The sequence below is a fragment of the Pinus tabuliformis genome, chromosome 8, assembly GCF_031772625.1.
Source record: "Pinus tabuliformis cultivar Carrire ecotype Pingquan chromosome 8, CPIR1, whole genome shotgun sequence".
Lineage (NCBI taxonomy): Eukaryota > Viridiplantae > Streptophyta > Pinopsida > Pinales > Pinaceae > Pinus > Pinus tabuliformis.
This window is the reverse complement of record NC_142294.1, coordinates 1,671,849,973-1,671,871,995: the sequence shown is the minus strand read 5'-3', so window position 1 is coordinate 1,671,871,995 and position 22,023 is coordinate 1,671,849,973.

Here is a 22,023-nt window from a genome sequence, read left to right as displayed (position 1 = left end):
CTTATGATTTAGTTAATTCATCATATGTTGATCTTTAATCAATGTATCAGTACTTCATTAACGATATAAATAGTAACCATGGGAAGTAATAGTAGAATAAACCATCACACATAAGCAACACACATGAACACCAAGATTTAAGGTGGAAACCCAATGCGGGACAGAAAGCACCTGCTGTTGTCTTCTTTTAATATAAGAAAAACATGTTTACAATATTGTACTAGTGTAGACTCATGCCAATACACATGCACCCACCTACAAAAGGCTACAACCTTCTCTCGTTTTCTAGCTTCTACTAAAAGTGAGATACAACACCCTAGCTCTTTTACTAGCTGATCTATTTACTAGTGCATAAGCACTAGCCTACAGAAGGTTCCAACCTTCACTCATTTTTTAGCTACTACTAGAAGGGAGATCCAACCGCTTGGCCTTTGTACTGGTTGATATGTTTATGAGTACGTAGGCGCTGGCCTACAAAAGGATCCAACCTTCACTCATTTTTCAGCTGCTACTAGAAGGAAGCTCTAACCCCCCTGGCTCTTGTAGTGGCCGATATATTTACCAGTACATAGACGCCAGCCTATGGAAGGCTACGACCTTGTCTCTTCTTCTGGGGACCACGTTTCATAAATTTTCAGACTGGATACTCTTGCAACGGAACAACACAATCTGAAGGCCAAGTTTCAACAACTTTTCATATTGGACCCATCAACAACATTGAAGCTCATATTCAATCACAACTGCAATAAAAACAGTTACTGAAAACCCATCATCACTGAAGAAAATCATAATCAATCAATCTGAACATTCAGAACATTGTCACTAGAACATAGTTACCAGAACATAGAGCAGAACCCAGAACTCTACATTAACAACCAGAACCAACTACAACTTCAAACATCATATTTCATAATGTATACGCTACTTAGATGTGCTAAACCAACATCTATATGTGATTTTACCAAGGAGAACTACCGTATAGATCTGCAAATACTAATTTAGAACTTCACAACTACTCCAAACTTTAGTCGTACCCAGATCATAACATTTACATAATAAAACATGCGTAAGCGCTGAAATCTAGACTATCCATTATTAGAGAAGATGATGATAATTCATTTCAGGTCTTATGATCCTAATCCATCATTAGATCTCATCCATATTGAACCACTTGGGTGCATCCTTAGCTCAAATCAAGCAAAGCATAAAAAACCCATAACATGCACATTTTCTTTTGATCTAACTCTTCATAAGATATCCTTTACTTGCACACTTAGCCCTTTGATCTTCTCCACCTTATATACTTAGATCCTTTGTCAATACCTCAGACCAAAACCATAGTTATGCTGTTGGTATTCTTTGATGTTATATGCACTCATTACCATGGGTCAGTACCATGGTAGGAACCCCTAGTATTCATTATCCTTAAGTTTCCTTGTTTTTCCAACATGTACGCACTTTTCTTCTTATGAGAATGTGTGTATACATATACACTCCTTTTGTTTTGTGGACCTGTGTTTATACACTGCTTTGACAAAGTGAACCAACGTATACTTCTTAATCCATTTATGGAGTCTGATATGTAATCCTTCGCTATTAACCTGTTGCACTATGAACAGTCATCTATGTGAGTTTCCATCAAGAACAACACCTGTATCATAATGCCAACAGGTTGACCTTAGCCCTAATATGTAAAATTTAAATGAGTTATTAAGAAGTTGGAATGAAGAACTTGTATAGTTACTACCTAATAGCACATATATTAAGGCATGACTAACTACTATAGGTGTGTTCCTTTCATTAGTATCCATTTACATGCATTGGAAGTGGTATCGATGCCATAGATCTATGTAGAATTCTTTGAGATTTATACACTTTGTTTGGGATTTGTGAAACCAAATTGGTATATGAGATCCCCTTGTTTATTAGACAAGGGACTCACCTTCTTGTAGTGATTTAATTGCTAAATTCTATGGAGGTGTACATACTCTATGTGCCACTTAATTAGAGCACGTGAGGTTATAGATGACTATTAAGGACTGGGAATTTAAAAATCCTTAGACATAGATTTTTGATGACTGTTGATTATTTGTCAACCAGTTTATATATTTTCAAAAGATTAACAAAACTGAATCAATAGATTGTGTTTTTTGAAGAGCACAAAAACGAATGAATATTCATGAAGGGAAGGTAAGAAAATGAGGTTAAGACATTTCTTGTGTAGTATAACATAATGGAAGGGTGCACCATGTGTAGTTTGTAAACCTGTAGAGAAATTACTTGGAAACAAATTCTTAAAACAGAAAAATAAACAATGGCGAGAAAATAAAACATAAAACATAAACCATAAAACAAATATACAGAGAGGATTTACCATGGGTCCCAAAACCAAGACTACCACATTGATTTTTCATTATATTCCTTTCAATGTTACAATACATATATACATACATGTTGAAGAATTCACAAACCCAAACCCACTAACCCTCGATTAGAACATAACCTAAGTTCTCTTGAACAGATCTACAAAATACCATGGGAAAAAAATTATCATGAAAAAAAACATGTGCAAAAGCCATGCACAAAACCATTGATAGGTCCACCCATCATCTTTGGGTTCATCCCCCTTCCTAGTGTCTACCCAGTTATTATTGGGTCTACATAAAAAAAAAAAAAACTCAGAGCACTTCCCTGGACCTCATGTAGGAGAGCTATCGCCATGCTGTTGCACCTAACGAAACATACAATGTGTGGATCTTGTCATGGAAAGAATATAATACATGCCCAACATTATCCCACTTGTTTTATTTCCACACAAGGGGTGATAGGAAAACTTAGTCATTGGTACAACCATGTACTTCACATTGTTTCTCTACATCAAGAAAACTTGTTACTACTCACATACTTCATCAATGCATTTTCCACATTCTTCAAAGTTTCCACATTTATGAGGAACAAATTTTTTTCTCAACCATATCCCTCACAAATTAATATGTAATATCAATGTGCTTTGTCTTTGAATGATAACCAAGGTTCTTTACCAATAAAATTATACTTTAAGTGTCACAATATATCATTATAAGTTGTTTTACCAAACCCATACTTGAACACAATATCTACAACCAAATTGTTTCCTTGCTTGCATGAGTGGCTACCATGTATTCAACCTATGTAATTGAAAGAGCCACTATAGACTGTCCTTTTCTCACCCAATCTATTTCTCCTCCAAGTAGGCTAAACACATACCCACTTGTAGATTAACTATGACCTCGATCTTCAGCCAATCTACATCAACAAATCCACAGATGTGAAAAAAGAATTCCAATCCTAATCTTCCTTGGTAGAATGAACCATAGTCACTAGTGCCACACAAATACTTGAAAACCTGCTTCACTGATGTACACTGATTCTTTCTTATTTTTGACATAAACTTGTTCAATACTCCCATTGCACGTGAACTATCTAGTATACATCAGGCTGCCAAATGCACTTTCAATTAGAACATGGCACATGTGTTATTCCTTTTCTTATGTCTTGGGACACTGTTAGGTAGATAAATTACACCTACAAGAATAGGAACCTTCACCAGTTTACTATCCTACATATTAAACCTATGCAATATTGTCTCAACATACTTCCTTTGGTTTAACCATAGCTTCCTCTTTTCCTGATCTTGTTTAATTTCCATGCCCAAAATATATTTTGTAGAACCAATATCCTTCACGTCGAATTTGAAGGACAATTGGGTCTTCAAATCCTATATAATTTCTTTATCATTTCCAATCAAGAACATATAATCCACATACAACACCAAGTAAATAACACGGCCACCAATTAATTTAAAATACACACATTGATTTGCTTTGCTTCTTCTAAAGCCAAGTTCCTGTATATATGTGTCAAATTTATGATACCACATCCTTGGTGATTGTTTTAACCCATACAAAAACTTTTTTAACCTACATACAAATTCTTTCTTATGCTTCAACCCAAATCCATTTGGTTTCTTCATGTAGATCTCTTCTTCCAAATCACCGTGAACGAATTATTTCTTTACATCCATTTAATATACCTCAAAATCAAAAGTAGAAGAAATAGATAAAAGTAATGCAATAGAAGCTATAACCTGGACATAGGAGAAAAAATCTCATCGAAATCAATTCCCAAAACCCGGCAATAACATTTTTCTACCAACTGAGTTTTCTGTTTCTCCACCTTTCCTTTTGCATTCATATTCTTCTTAAACACTCATTTGTTGCCAATGGGTTTCCTTCCAGTGGTAACTCCACCAGATCCCAAGCCTCATTTTTGTCCAAAGATGACAGTTCATCAACCATGGCCTCTTTCTAGAGTTTTACATCCTCTGAATCCACTGCCTCCTTGACAGTTATGGGATCATCATTGTGGTAGTGTTTTTGTGGAAATGGTGTACCAAAAGACACATATTTAACAATTAATTTTTCCCTGAAAAGGATCACAGAAAAAATTAGTGTTGTTAATGGAATGACTTAAATAAACACAACATTTTAAATAGTGGAAATAATGCATCCATAAACTGAAACTAAACAAAGAAGTAAATACACAAACAATTCTCAATGGAGAAAACAAGTCAACAAAATAATGGAAAAATATCCCTTTATTAACTACTGGTACTAGAGGTTGAATACAATCGATGAATCTTAGACACTTGAAGAGAATTATTTGAGCTATGGTGCTAAGAAATCCTCAGAAAGGGTGGTTATTTTCCTCAATCTCTTTACAAGTTTCTCCTCTCTCTCAAAGAAGTATGAAGACTATCCAATGGAGGATTCCTGTTTTCTTAATAGGATGATAGAGTTCTTACAAGAAATGTGGCCAACATGCTAGTTCTCTTCCCTTTTTTGGATTCAACAATAGAATGGTGGTTTTTCCTAATATCAATTTAGCTAATATAACAATATCTCATATTTTGGCTCTCCCATGGTGTGTTTATATAGAATTTTTGAATCCATCTTCCCCCTCTTGGTTCATGGACGATAGTGACACATGAGGAGGACAAGATGATTCCATTGAGGGTTCCATATCTTCATGGCAACTCAAATTCAGCTGTCCTGGACTAAGATCGTGTCAGAGAATCAACTCCAAGAGTGTGGAGTGGTCCCAAATCATCATTTCATCCATTTCTATGACCATGAGGCTTTTGAAGGATATTATGTGTGCACACGACTATTGAAGAAATAGTTGTGGTAAAATTAATTTGCTATCTTTGTAAACTTTGGACCTTAAGAGAATTTAAATTTTTAAACTTTATGATGTATTCAACTAGAGAATATTTACCTGTGCATTTTGTTGCATTCCTTTTAGTGTCTTCTGGATTGTGAAAGCATGTGTATGATTCTATGGTCTTAAGAGTTTCCCCCTGATGTATGAGGTTAGGATAAAATGTATAACCAAAATAGATCACATTTTATGTCCTCTTGGAGAGTTTGATCAACCTTTCAAGAGAGAGGATAACTTGTTATTGAGGTGAGTAAAAAACTCCTTGACAGATTATAAATGATAACCATCCTCTGGTGAAAACCTAAAGAGTGTAAAAAGTGTTTGTACAAGGTGGGCATGTTCCATGCTCACTATGATGACTCATCTTAAATTGACAATTGGACAAGGAATGGTCCTATCTAGTCAACATTTTCATGGTTGATGTGCTAATGGCTGATGATGATAACTATTGAAACCCTCAAGGGTGCTTCTTGGTCAAATATATTGAATTTGGTTCCCCCATGCATAACCGAGGTGAAGCACTACTGAATGAGGCGTTGCACTATGCATGGTTCTTTGAATTTGGGTACCTCCCCTCTATCATGGTGTAAGAAATGTTGAATGATGTGCTTAGTGATGCAAGGGTCTTCGACTAAATTAAAGAACCACAATGGTAGATAAGTACAACACCAACATGACATGCAAAATTGTGTTGGTGTCAAATTTCAAGAGGACCAATGACATCAGTGGGAAATACTGATTCCTAATGTGCCACCCAAGGATATCCCTTCAAAGGGGGAGTATGTAAGGTACTTCATCTATCTTGGAATATGAATTTTGAAGTCGATAAGAAAGGAGTGTTAATTTCCCGACCTGTTGTTTCAGGGAAATAATATGAGTTTTTAATAGATTGTAATAGTATGGGTTAGATCAGGCATGATAGTGAGAGTTGACGATATGAGAGGACATGTATGACTAGCCCAAGGTCAGAGATTTTGTGAAATGGTGACACTAAAAACATGTTTATTGATACGGATAGCCCTAGAGTCAGTGGGATTTCTACGGTGGGTGTGAGAATGTTCTCACTTGTGTGAAGATGGTAAATAATCGTGGGTGATGTGCAAGCTTTGACCAAGGGTGACTGGAAACATCGTCTTGTAAAACACATGAAAAATATGGGTGGTAGTCTTTTTCCTAAAAAAACCTTTGTACACTTGCCAAAAGAATATGAGGGTGATTTGGATGTACATACATGGATATGGGTCCTCCATAATAATGGTGGCTTGCATGGTGGTGTGGTGTTTTTTCTAAGCACGAGGGCCCTATCAGTTGGTCTCTGTGTTGGGTTGGTGAGGCAAATGAAGTGATGCAGATGGGCTATAAAATATGGGTGAATGATAGGCAAAATGTAGGATGCATAGGTGCATCCGTCTTGATCTATTGTAAAGTACTAGGGATGGCCCAGGAAATGGGGTGTACGTACGATGAGTGTAGCATAATCAGGCTAAACTTAAAGGCATGTAAGTTGAGTGGTTCTTCGGTTGGATTAAGTGCTTATGGATCTTAATAGTGAATATGTGTTTATAAACATGAAGCGAGACATGCGTGGGAGGGATCTATTGATTGATGTGGATGTTTATGATATGCCAAGCCAAGATGGTGATAAACATGGTTATCATGATGAATCCTATGGTGCATTTTGGATAAATGATGTTAGTATATGCAAATATTAGGAGGAAGCATATCATGTTAAGTGGAGAATGATACCTGCTATATTATTTTCCTGTCGGGGTGTTGGTCGAAGTGGATTCTGTCTGATTGATCCAAAAATGGATCCTGGATAACCCTAGAAATCTTCACGTCTTATAAATATCCAAAAAAATAAAATTCCATTACAAAAGGAGGACCTTTAGAAAAGGCATCTAACACTATCGGGACCCAAAAAAACATGAGAAACCAACAAAAATTGAGCCCATCAGAGATCAAAGGGATAGTGAATAGGAGTCGTCAGATCTAGCCAATCAACGGTCCAAATCTGATCAGAAATCACAATCGGCAGTGGCTATCAGATGATATCGGAACATGTTATATGGTTAGTGCGATCACAATATCGCAATTGATTGTTATAGTGGAGTGCACATTAAACGACCGGGGTATGTGCGATGTGCGATTGTGACAAGTCACATTGCGATATCGTAATCAGAGCTACACAGAGGAGTGGGTTATATACAGATACATATATGTGATCCAATTGATCGGACCTGATAATATTATAGCTGATATTGTATATATTTTGAAGTCCGGAAAATGACAATTCCCTTTATATTTGTGTATTTCGTTTATCAAATGAAATACAAAGGATAAAGCACCGATCCGATAAAATGGACCCGAAAGGGTTCCTTAAGGCTATTGAATGTCATTTCAAATTTGCCCAAGGGCGTATTTGTAGGATTTTAGTGTTCTAATGTATTTTTAAAATACGAAGGAAAACCTTGGAACAGGGCCATTTATGACATCTAATAGCGACTCACAGGCAGACCCGACAGGAGAATAAACTAGATTTGAGAAACAATGGAAATACCTAAACATCTAAAAACCTAACCCTAGGAGATGAAGTGCCAAACTATGGGCCTCGTTTGGGTAAATTGGTACTTCAACTTCCCAGGGTCATAACGTTGGCATACGATCTCCGTTTGATGTGAAAAATACCTCATTAGAAAGATCTATCCAAGGAATACAACTTTTGAGTATGAAACATCAGTTTGGGATCCAATTTTCCCCCAATTTTCCAAATAAACGTTGTTTAGGGCCTCAAAAAGGCTCTGAATGTTTAGGACCCAAAAGAACTACCAAAAATAGTAAATTTTGCTACAAATAAGGAAACCAAAAAAATGAAAGAAATAATGGTGGAGGTCCAAGTGGAATAGGTGGGTAGCCACCAATATCCACCTAGAACAAAGAGCAACTGTGTCACCATGCAGAGAGTTAAGTGTGATGCATGAAGGTTCCAACGCATGAAGAGAAGAGGAAATGCAGCCTTTGCAAGCCTGTAATAGTACACTATTTGAAAGGAACAGACAAGCGAAATGACATAACAAGATAAGATGTAGAATAGTCCACAAGATGAAGTGATGATTTAATCCAACAACACAAATTCAATAAGACTTATACAAATGCAAAAGAAAAAAATCCATAATCATATGCACAATTTAAATAACATATATCACCAATACAACAAGAATAGTCCTACTATATTAGCAACATATGCATGAAATCCTGTTGCCTTTGATTTTACAATTATAAGTGAAATTCCCATCCATACATACACCATTGACAACCGCTAGGCCCAATAGTAAGACATTAGAGTCAAGAAAACTTGCTCCTCCAAAGAACTATACTTGCTCTACACTTTGGATAAGCTAAGGCTCTTAATGATACTCCCAATCTCTTTCTAAGCCTAAGCCTAGCCAAAAGCTTGGCTCCCAAAATCCTATAACATGAGTTAAATGAGTTTCTATTTATAACAAGAGAGGGTGACTCTTCAACTCCCCTTTACGACCTTTGGAATACCTTCATGACTCCAACTTATTCAGAAAATGACACATTACATTGCATGATGACTTTTCATATTCCATTATTGACCCTTGGAATTTCACATACAACATAATTACAAATAATATTACATTTTCCACATGTACCCATATAATATAAAATAGGGTAGATACATCCTAACAAGACACATCACTAGGATTTTGGACTTTGTGCGAATTCCATCTCAGCAACCTCCACTTGTTGCTTTTCGGTCACATATTGCCGCCAAGCTTTGTACTATGTGTTACTATCCCAAAAACTCTTAACGATGTCTGTCTGAAAGTGAACACTGGCCTCCATGGCATATGGTTATAATGTCTTGGAACCTGTATCCAACTCGTTATGAAGCATGATCAACATTGTCTTGATGATGACATGACCAATGATGTACTTATGCATATTGCATGTGTTCATTTCCAAGTCTTCCCTAGCGGCTTCTTGTCTTAGCCACTCCAGGTACTCATTGATCTACTTCTAGAATTGGTTCTTGGTTTTAGCATTGGTCAGCGAATGGATTGATGGGATATGGTGTTTCCTCATCAAGACATCCAAACTATTGTAAAACCGTACAAATTAGACCTGTGTGTTGCTGATGAATGAGACGAGTTGTTTGCTTTTCTAAATCAAGATTTGAACCTTCGCTTTCTCTGGATCTACCTGTGGGTTCATATTCTTCACTAAGTCAAGTGGGGCCACCTTGTACAACATTTTAGACTCTTATACATGGCTGATGGAATCATGTATTTTTTTGAGAGTTTGAAAAAACTATTTGCTTCACTATTGTAGGCCATACAAATGGACAATTACTTTAGGAATAGTTACAAATATGTCATATAGCTTCTGCATGGTTTCCACAAGTGTTGATACTTTAGCAAGTATTGTTGTCCTAATCTCCCCTAATGTAGAAGTTGCATTATGCACTATTTCTTGGAGTTGTTATACCTCTTGCCTGGCATCTTGTGATTTCTTTTCCAGTTGCTCATTCTCAGTCGTTAGATACTAAACATTTGATCCTTTTGCTCGTCCATAGGCCAAGTTGGCTTCGGAAATGGTAGTTGAACGCTTCTTGGCATCCAACACTCTCACCTGTTCTTTGATGAATGGAGGTGATACGTGATCATCTGGAAAGTGCTTCCCCCATGCTTGAACAATCCTCTTCTAGAACTCATCAAATGATAGATTGTACACATCCTTGACCAAATCGTCATCTAGGAGAACCATATCTCCTTGGTTGCTCAGGTATGGTTCTTATACTCGTGATGGTGGAGACTAAGGGATCAACTATCATGCTCCCAAAATCAGGTCAAAAACTTCATTTTGTGGCTCCTATTCCAACTCCATGTCTACTTCAATCAATTTCTCAATCTACTAAGTAAGCTCATGATCCTGCATATGTTTACCCTACTCCTCAGCTGTTGGGTGTTTTCGCTCTTCAGCCTCTATCGGAATTGTTTCCTCGATCATCATGCCTTTCCATTGTTCTTCCTCCTACTTCTTCTTCTCTTCTTGTTCTCTCCTCCTCAACTCCTATTCTTCTTTTAGCTTCTTCTCCATCTCCCGTATCTTCAGTTTTGCTTCATGTAACCTATTGTTTTGTCTCTTTCTCTGCCTGGCTCTCTTCATTTGTTGCTCCCTCTCTACCTTCATTACCAAAGCTTTATTTGCGATAATAGGATTTTACATCATTTTTCATCCTTTATTCCCTTTGGATCAATAGAAATATTCCTCTTTTCCTCATCATGCACTAGATTTGTACCATCTACCACTACTGTTGTTTCTTTTGGAGTCATTGTTGTCTGTAGAGGAGCCTCCCAATTCCTTGATATACTGACTGATTCAATCAGAATGTAGGCATTATAGAATTACCTCTAAGGATCCTCCATTGGCCAATAAAATTCTCGTTGATCCACAATAAGGAAAACCTCATAAAATGGTCCTTACAAATACTGTGGGGATCATACGTATTAAATTCCTTGGTGCTAAACTTGAATTTCACTATGTCCTTAGCCATGGCATCTGAATTTTTCAAGATCTTAGTTTTGTATAACTTGATCCACAAAGGAAGAGTAGGCCATGGCGGGTTCTTCTTCCAATCCAGTCTTGTGGACAACCCTATAGCGAGGTGGTATGATACTTCTTGCGTGATGAAATTTCTAAACCTTAGCCACATGGGACTTCAATTTTTGAGCCAATAGATCTGACCAGTTGAATAGCCTCCCATCACTTTCCAACCTAGTCCAGTAAGACTTCCCACCCTTCAGGAAAGGTTTTTGTGCTCTCTCGACCATATATTCTGCAAGCGAAGATGATCAAGAATTGATAAGATTTCCTGATGGATTTTACCTTATAAAAATGCATCAGTGTCTGTAGAGAATGTGATGGCTCTTTCACCTATTTCTTGACAATGTATCTTGTATTCACATAGCTATGGGTATCATAAAAGAGTGAATCCATGTGCTTCACCGATTCAGGAAAGTGATACATCTGTTGAAAGTATTTTTGCCTGAAGTTGGAAATATTCTTCCCGCTAACACTGCTCGATGTCATAGTCTATTCATTTGTATGTGAGAGAATCCAACTGGTGATGTTTGCACACGAGAAGTTGGGGTACGTTCATGCAACATTGTATAACCCTAAGTATTGGATGCTAATATAGACCTATCGATCGAATAGATCTTCCTTAAAATCCCTTGCAAAAGTACCTTTGATTTGTTTTTATGTCAATGTTGTTATCTTCTCAATAAATAGTTGAGTATCTACATACTCTAGTAAATCAATTGATGTCTCTTCAACTCCTTCCCTAGTACTGCTCTCGGTAGTTTCCTTTCATGAAACTCTCTTTGATGCCATGTTAACTATGACTACTAGAGAGATGATCAATTATTGTTTTACCTATGGGACATATAGGACACTCATGGTAATAAAATGTTAGTTAAAATCAAAACAGCATTAAGGAATGTTCAAGTAGTAAGTCGGGAAATATTTGTAAGGGATTGCACAATTTTTCTTGATAGGGGTGACTAATCAACTATGGGAACTACACACTGCATAGTCCCAATAGTCAAGGTGGGAGTTTGATGACTGAAACTACACAAAGAAAATTTCATCCTAAGTAAAGGCCTCGGAGAGACTACACATTGTGTAGTCTCAGTGGCCAAGCTAGGAGACTGGATACTGGAACTACACAGTGTGAATTTTGAGCCATCTTAGGCTATGCTCTACACAATTCGAGAGGCCAATTTAGTGGCTTAAGACTCAATATTGTGTAGTGCAAGCTGTGCAAAGTGATATCCGGCCAAGGGGAGCCCTCATCTACCCACGGGGACTGTAAAAAAAAAAGAATATTTGAGAGATAGAGTCAATTTGAGTGAAGATGTGACTAAGAGTATATGCATACATGTGAAATAAGTGCAGTAATTGATTAATTGGAAGGAAGATGAAGAATATGAGGATAGTTGTCACAAGGAAAACCATTGGTTCAGAAACAGGAAAACTCATGCGACACTTCAGAAACAAAGTTTATATATTGAAATAACACTTACAAACTTTAAAACAAGTTAAAATGCCAGCAACCATGCAGAGAAACAAGTGAAACAACACTCACACAAGCGAAACATAAAAAAGTGATAGAGAAAGCAGCAAAGAATAACAATAGAAAAGCTCACCCGGAAAAGCGACGACGATATCATCGAAGGCTTCTTGATTTCCTTGGGAATTTTAGAGTTTCAAGATCGAGACAGAAAATGAGCTCTAGTAGCATCGATTAAATAGATTTGTACATATTAGTGTTTATAACACGCATGCCTAAAATCAAGGAAAAAATGACGCTCAGAAAAAGTTTCTAAAAATATCATAAGTGCCTCCTTCAGATACTAAAAATAGATACCTATTTTTTAGAGATGTTCTTTTCTTTTCTTTTTTTTCTTTTTTCAAGGGAAGCTTGTCATGCACACTGTTAGGGAAGATAGCGCAATTCTGAGAACTAGGAAAGTTTTAACTCAATTTAATGCACATTTTTCAAGATTAGTGAAGGTTGTGCGATTTTTTGGCTGAGTATTGGGTTCCCCCTCCATGAATACGCATTTTATGAGCTCAAGCCTCACTGGAAATCAAGACTACGTAATTCCCAATAGTAAAGCCAATTTCCCTAAAGAATTGTGTAGTTTATGGGGGCAAGTTAGGAAAATCTTCCAAGCCAAAATCATTATACCCCTATGATACTAAAATTGGGTGGAAAATATAGTCCTTGTCACGAAGAAAAATGGACAAATCAGATTATGGAGATCGAAAAATTGCTCCATCTATAGCATCCATGTTGCAAGATCCTTGTCATAAAACTTCCTCATATCGATCCTTGGAACATGGTGGCTCTTAGATCCAATGTTAGAGTCTATGAAATCATGATTAACATTTATTTTGTTCTCATCATGTGTTTCCTTTACTACCCTTTCACCATTAGTATGCATTTCTTGTAGAAGTTTTGTCAAATATTTCATCATAGCTTCCATGCCATCCATATTAGCTTCCACGTCATTCATCTTAGCTTTTGTTAATTTTTGTGCGAGTGAAATTTGTTGCACTTGGTCTTGTAATTTTGATATATCATGCTGCATTTCTTCCTCTTCTTCATGAGTCATGCTAGAGCTTCCAGGTTGCTTACTAGGTGTTTCCATTTTCTTTCTTCTGGGCATCAATTACTGATAATAATGCTTCACTATGCCATTTGAATTCCTTCAAACTAATTTTTCAAACCAAACTTATACAAAAAAAAAAAAAAAAAAACTACACACGTTTTTTTCACTTTGTAGGAGCTCGACATTGAAATGACTGTAACTCTATAATTTCGAATCTCCAAGGTCTGAAATTGTAACTTGCAGTATCCCTCTATGCACTTTTTCCAATGCCACCAGTTGATCGAAATTGGATTCTCCAAGACGGAGTTATGCCCCACCTCCCACGATGATCTGCGTATATACTTTTTTAGTAGAGATAAGTTGTATGAAGTGCCACATGTTACTGTTTCGATCTTAGGTTCTAAAAATTATACCCAGACAAAATAAAATTCATCCTCTTTCTATAAATTCTTACAAAATTTCAATTTGATACTCATAGAGAAAGTTATAACGATTTTACCGAGGTCACCTTCTTAGGATGTAATTCAAGAGTCTGCAAAACCCTAACTTCCTCGGATCATATATCTGAAAATATAGCCAACCAAGATTGGAAATTTAGACATGAAGTTCAGTGCGATTCCATCTCAAATTGGTTTTTTGGTTTAGCTTCTGAAACCACACAAAAAAAAAGTTATAGCAAAAATTCGACGATGACCTGTTTGGAGCAGTGAAACCCTAGAATCCAAACCTTTGATACCAAATTTTATGGAACCAGCTCACAAAAAGAGAGAAAAGAAATATCAATGCATTAAAATTCAACCTCTTCGAGTGGGGGAACCTCCTTTACATTACACAAATGAAGAATTCTTGGATGATAGAAATGGAAAAACCTCCTTTCTATATATAGGAGCCTAAGGGGTCACAATATAACCAAAGTCAACCTGACAATAATAATATAAGGGCACAAAAATAACAATAGTGGGCTTCTATGGGGCACAATAATAACAATATGGGGACACTAGGGTCACAACAATAACAATAAGGGATACAGTGACAATAGTAATGGGGGGATCACTAGTATTATAGGCACCTAACAAAAACAACATTTACCACACCTTGTGTGGCATTCATGTACGACAAGATGCCTTTTGGTCTTGTAAACATTGGGGTTACTTTTCAAAGGGAAATGGAAATAAAGTTTTATGGGAAGAAATATAAAGTTGTGATGACATAATTATGTTCTCGAAATATGATGAGAAACATCTCTAACATTTACAACATACTTTTGAAAAGTGGAGGAAGTATGGTTTGTCTCTAAATCCAAAGAATTCAAAATTTTCTCTAAGCGAAGGCAAGTTGTTGGGACACATAGTAGTAAGAGGAGTCAAGATTGACCCAAAAATTGTAGCATAAATGAATAATATTCCTTTTTCAAGGAACAAAAAGGAGATACAAGTTTTCTCAGATAGAATAAATTTCTCGAGGAGGTTTGTACCTGACTATGTTGAGATTATGGAGGGATCACAGATATGATGAAGAAAGATAAGGAGGTCAAGTGGATTGTAGAAGATACAAAATCATTCTCCAAAATCAAAATTGCCTTTGGGGAGGCTCCAATTTTTGCTAGCCCTAATTATTAGAGGTCATTTCTCATATTTTGTTTTGCATCTCCTAACACAGTGGCGGTTCTCTTATTTTAGGAAAAAAGGAAGAGAAAGAACAATCGATTCAATATTTTAGTCAAGTTCTAATGGATGCATAGTTTGAATATAATATTTCATAAAAACAGGCCTACACTCTAGTAAAAGCCCTAAAAGAAATCTAAACTTATATTTGGCAATCTAGGATAATTGCTTAGGTTCCTACAGTTGTTGTTAAGGACATCCTCACACAAGGAGACGACGAAGGAAAGAGAGGAAAATGGATAGCGAAGATTCATGAGTATTACATGGATATCCAGCCTACCAAATTGATAAAGGAACAAGGATATGCCCAAATTTTGTCAAACAAAAATTTCCAAACCTTGGGTATACACCTTCTAGCTCACAAGGAATAATTAGAGAAACAAGATGAACAAGGGAATACCAAGAGCTCAACACAGAAAATTCAAATGAAATATTTAGTTTCTGAGTGGTACAAATTTGTTTTTCATTATCTATTATTTATGGAATGCCAATCTAAATTTGAAAAATTAAACCATAGAGCTCTAAGGCTACAGTCACAAAGGTTTGTCATCTATAATGGTCAGTTGGACTAGAAGCACCCTATGGAACTCTTGTTATTATGTTTTGTGGAAGAAGAAATTTCCAAGGTAATAGATGAATTCCATAGTTGTTTTTGTAGGGGGAACTATAGCTAGAAGGCCACCACTCATAAAATCTTGAATTCTTGCCTCTATTTGCCTAAGTTATTTGGAGATGTCCATGCTCAAGAAAAATCCTATAGGAAGTTGAAAATTTTTTTGAAAAACATAATCTAGCACCCCTCCCTTTGATCCCTATTTTTGTGGACGAACCATTTAGGTAGTGGGGGTTATATTTTATTGGGGAAATCCATACACCATATAGTGGACAACACAAAGGGATACTTACAACAACATATTACTTCTCCAAGTGGGTAGACGCCATTCCTGCAATGAATGCAACTGATGCAATGATTATTAATTTCATGGAGGAGAGAATTTTAGCTAGAATCAGTAGTCCAACGAAAATAGTCACATATAATGCATAGGTTTTTAAATTGGCCAAATTTACTAGCTTTTTTCATAACTATAATATTATCTTGGGGCATTCCACTACTTATTTCCCACAGGGGAATGGAATAGCAAAATCATCCAACAAGGCCCTGGTCAGAATCCTTAGGAATATCATAGCACAAAATCAAAAGAATTGGGATTCTCAACTTAAAGCATTTTGGGCTAATAGAGTCACTACTAAGAGGTCAAATGGTAAATCTTGATTTGAGTCAGTATATGGGACCACTACAGTATTCCTTACTCAATTATCTATGCTAGTGGAAAAATTCATCCAAGATGCAGAGGAGGAGCCCAATCCCCTAATCAGGAGGATAAATTACTTGGTAGAATTGTAATAAAGAAGAGAGAAAGTAACTTAGAATCTAATAAAATACCATGACAATATGAAAGCTCTATTTGACAGGAAAGCCAAATATAAAATTTTTACACCATGTGACCTCATGCTTATATGGGATATTTAGAGAGTCTTGACAAGGAAAAACATTGGAAAATTGACCCCCTTTTGGTTTGGGCCCTTCAAGATGGTTGAAGCGAAATGGAATAATACATTTATATTGGAAAATCTTGATGGTAAGGTGTTTGAATTTCATGTAAATGGACAATACCTTAAGCACTACTTTCAACTCTAAAGAATTTTACATTTACCAATTGTAAATACTGGTGAGCCACTGTAATTACCAAATTTTTTATTTTCATTTCAACTTGTATATAGAATGATAAATTTGACTCCATGCCCAAATTCAAGACACTAATCAACAGGATCTCAGTGCCCTTCCTAAAAGGTCCCCAATAGGAGTCGATGTTATTCTCTATATGTTTTGTTAAAGTGGTTTGATTTGATGAGGATTTTGGTCTATGAGTGCAAACAATAGAAATTATTTTAAAGTGGGGGTTGTAGAAGAAGTATAAAAGACAAGAAAGGAGAAAAATAAGGTAAATGAAAAATGTAATGGGCTCCACCCTCGAATTTTTTACGTGATAGTTTAATCAACAAGCAATCATTAGGTAGATCATTTTCTATCCTAAAGTCACCTGATCCAAGATGAATTTCAATGGGGTAATTAGCATAATAGATAAGCAAACACTAGCCCTTAGAACATGAAATTAAACTAGGAAGATGCAGTCGATAGGAAATCAGGAACAACTTTGAGGGGTTGAGCTCCGCTCCCTACCCCATTCAGTTACCCCATAGAATTGTGGGGACCATGCCTGCCACCAATCATGCCAACACGTCATCAACGTCAGCAAGTGAACATGAAATTCATAGATTCAATTTCCTCTCCCTCTCACTTCGCATCCAATGTGGTGGTACCAAGTGTCCCCACCACCCACGTATCTTCTCATGTCTCTGCCCACACATCACTCCACCGTCTTTCCCACCTATAAAAAAATGACACTTTAACAATTGGAATTTAAATTTGTTTTATTCAAATTGGGTTTTCTTATCGCTCCTCTTGTTTGCAACATTGTCTGACTATCAATTAGTGTAGAGCCATCTCAACGTCATTACATCTAATTTATCTCTGTGAGCAGGTAACACACAATTGTCCACCATTAAATTATTGTCCTTTATGATTAAAATGAAAAAAAAAATGTGCCCAAACACCCTAAATTTCAAGAGGCAAAACCCTCTAGTCATACTCAGCCTCTCAAAGATATATAAGTCGAAATCCATGATCCATTCTACTCCTACCAATTGTGAAATATTCATTTCGACCTATATAGATTTCACCTAAAAAGAGAACACCCATTTTGGGTTGTAGAGTTAGGGTTGTAACACCTAATCACCTACACATTCTACCCTTTTCTAAAGCTTGCTTCAAGGGTTATAGCATCCTATGTTAAAGACATGATTTGTTTTATATTCTCTGTTGGGGAGAAAATTATGGAAGTGATCCCAGAATTAATCTAAGATGCTTTGATCTACCCAAAATATCCCAATCATGATATGTTCACATAAGCTACCCTTTTTGACACTTATAATGGGATATCAGCTGGATAATAAAAGTCCTTCATGTGATTGTTTTTAACACCCAATAATCAAACCCTCCACATTGCAAAAACATTCCAAATTTCCATGTTTTTTGAAATTGTACAACCCACTCTACTTATTATTTCATTCCTCTTTGGAGAAGAGGAAGTGGCTAATGTTACTAAATAGACCATAGGATTATTTCACATAGTTATGAAATCCAACATCATCTTTGACGTACCCTTATTCCTTACAGAATCCATAAAATTATAGCTTAACCATTTTCGTGTTACTTCTTATTTCATATGCTATTCTATATTGGTATATCTTTTCGTGTATGCTCACGTAGAATAATTTGAGTACATGGACCTTAGCATTATAGATTCTGACAAGAAAAGGAAGTTTGTGTTTTATTGGGATAGTGCCACGAAGAAAAATCCTGACAGTGAGGGTTTTCCCCAATTTATTTCCACTTATATGTCCACTTCCTACAAAATTATAAATAACATTTCCCCTCCTAGAATAGTTCACCAAAAAATGAAATCGTTCAACTTAGTAAGGATATTGTGGTGGGTGATTGATAGTTATTTGAAGACTACAGAAAAATTAGGGTATATGGGTGAGAGCTTTCCCCATACCTCTTTCTTATTTTTATGCTCGTGAGAATATTTCCTCTAGAGTTTATTAGACCAAGCATAAATGTCGATCAAATCCACCCTTTTCCTGCCAAGAAGGGTTCCTTGTGTTATCGCTCAAGAAAAAATTCCTAAATTTTGAACATCAGTTGGACTCAAAAGGATTGGTGTTAGTCTTGGTCTAGTCTTTCCATGGTTGGTTTAGTGTTTACGATCTAGAAGAGAGTCTTGTTGGTATGGTCAAATAAGGTCAACACTCCATCCTTGCCCATCACTGGTCTCACGTCACACATAATTTCCATGTGTCAAACTTGTGTCAAGGTTTTCATGCACTACGAAACTACCTAGGAGTTTTCGTAGTGCAAAACCCAGAATTTGCACTAAACTAGGAGTTTTCGTAGCGCGCTACGAAACCCCTGAAAAAGCCTGTTTCAGCATAAAAGACTTTGTTTTCTGCTTTTACTAGTCAACTTCCAGAAGGGTTCCTGAGCATCTGAGAACTCAATTTTGAAAAATGAAAGAGGATTTTATTCTTAACATACTGAACTAAAAAACCCTCTTTCAGTTTCTTCAAATTCGTTCTAAGGTGGGAGAAATTTATGGTTAAACTTGTGCTACGAAACTGTTGAAAGTCAAGCTTTGTTTTATGGTTTTAACAGTCTTTTTCAAGCTTAGTTTCTGATCACAGGAAAAGGTATTTTGGAATTCTAAAGGACGTTTTCTGCATCAACTATCCAGCTACAATAACATATCTCACTTTCTTCATAAGTGTTATTAGTTGGGAGATACTAAGCTTTCTTTGAAACCCTAATTTCAGAGAACAGATTTTTCTTGTTTTACACGTGTTTTTCAAGGACAGATTCTGGATAGCTGGAGAAGTGTTTTAAAAAAAAAGGGACATTTTTGTTCTAGACACCATGGACTACAGAACCTCCTTCAGTTTCGTAAAATATTTCATGTATGAGAAGATAAAGGCTCTGTCCCACGTGCCAATTTTCAAGGATCCTAAACCTAAAAACAGGGAAACATGTTCCCTAATTTCTAGGGTTTGTCATCAGCAGTAAGGTGACAACGTGGGAGGCTTCATCAAATTTGACTTCATGAGGTTGCAGCTGTCAAAGAATGCTTTCAATGTTTAGATAAGGTTGTTGTAATCATAACAAGGAGTTGTACTCCTAATTGTATTAGGACTCTAGGACTGCTAGTTAGCTGTCATTTGTATTTAATAGTTTGTTTTATGGTTAGAATAGGTGTCACTCATAGCAAATTCGAATTCTCTTGATGAGGGATGAGGGAATCCATATTGTAAATGCTTTGTATAGAGAAAGAGGACTAATTAGCAAAGGGTTGGAGACTTTTTGGCTCGGCTGCTACTCTATGTGCAGACTATGTATATTTTTAACCTAATGCAGAGTTTCTACCTAGACAACTCAAGATTCATGAAGAGTTCTTGTATGTTCTTTTTTTCATGGCATCTTCGAGTACTTAAATTGTAGTGGTGTTTACTTATGATACTCAGAACTCATCAATGATGCTCTGACTTCCTTCATAGATAAACTAACTGTGTTTCACTATTTTATATTTGCATTTTTGCACTTGAACTCTATAATGCCCTAACTTCCATGTTAAGCTGATCTTGTTGTGGTACTGAAACATACTTTGACTCCATAGCCCAATGATAGCCAGCCTTCATATTTCAACCTATAAACATATAAATCACAAACCATAGAGTTAGCAATCTATCCATATTTTTAATCAATGTCATTAACCCTTTGAGAGAGCCCTCTCAGGCTGAGGAGGCTAATCCTTAGCTAAAAGATTGGTTTGAAATAGTTACATTGAGATAGTCTGATCAGTAGCCTATCAGGGTCCTATTTTGGTGATAACATTTTGGTGTGTCTGACAGGAACCTGAAGTCTATTCATTCCCGAAATTAAGAAGCTGAATTTCTGAAGGTAGCAGAAGCTCAGACATCTTTTTGAGGCTGCAAAACTACCTTGGCGACTCCACACATCAAATAAAAAATTGGAAGGTGACTCCACTGCTAGAAGATCAGTAGCTTGATGAAGTTTCAAGATGAGTTCTATTGCAAGAATGAATGCCAGGTATGCCCCTATGAATCCGTCTCACATCCCTGGTTTTCCAAATCCTATGCCAAAGGTTGATTGGTTAGATGATCTGCCAATATTCAAAGATGAAAAGAAAGAAAATGTTGCTCTTCATTTGGTTAGGTTCCATATGCATGTACACAGTCTTAATGTTCAGTTCCGTGAAGATTGTCTCATGAAGATGTTTATGACCACTTTAGTAGGAAAAGCATGGTCTTAGTATAAAATCTTGGAAAATGGTTCATTATATTCTCTTGCTGATTTCCATTATGTATTCTATGACATGTATAAAGAGTGTCATCCCTCCTTATTACTGGTCAAATATTGTTGTAAACATTCTGCGAGTTTTATTCAATATTTGGAGCATTGTTATGATGATGATGAATTTATGGATGAAGGAAGTTTAGAGGCTCTTCATAACAATACATTTCAACAACTAGAAGAAACGATAACATCGCATGAAATGCAGCATGAAAATCAGTAGGGGTTTACTTATGAAAATCATATTACATCCTCCGACATTAATGTAGAGATGCAGCAGACTTTTCAGTCTTCAGATCATAATGAAGATGAAAATAATTGAAAACAACAAGAAGAAATACTAGAAGAAATTTTTTATAAACCTCAGGCAGAGGAAAACGTTGATCATTTATGTAATTCCTTGCAGCAGTTTACTTCAAAGAATGATCATAATAGTGAGGAAAATTACATTGTCTATGGGAATGATGTAGAAAGTCAGTTGGATATCATATCAAAGGAATTTTGTGTGGCTGAGAATCAGTTGTTTGAAGATATAGAATGTTATGATGATCATCAGAATAACCATGTCCTCTTTGACCCTATAAATGAATACATGGCAAAGTTTTGCACATCAGTATTTCATTTTCATTTGCATTATGAAGATCATATACATTATAAGTTGATTTGGTCATTTCACTATCATGGTTATTTTGAGGTTGAATACAGTCAAGAGATTCAAGTGTCAGATCAGACCGATGATTGGCTTCATTCGAAATTTCATGTTCCTTGAGGTACAAGTGGAGATTGCTGCTGATAGGGTAGGTAGGTATGAAAAAGCAAATAAGCTCAAGGTTGACTGAGAATTTTTCGG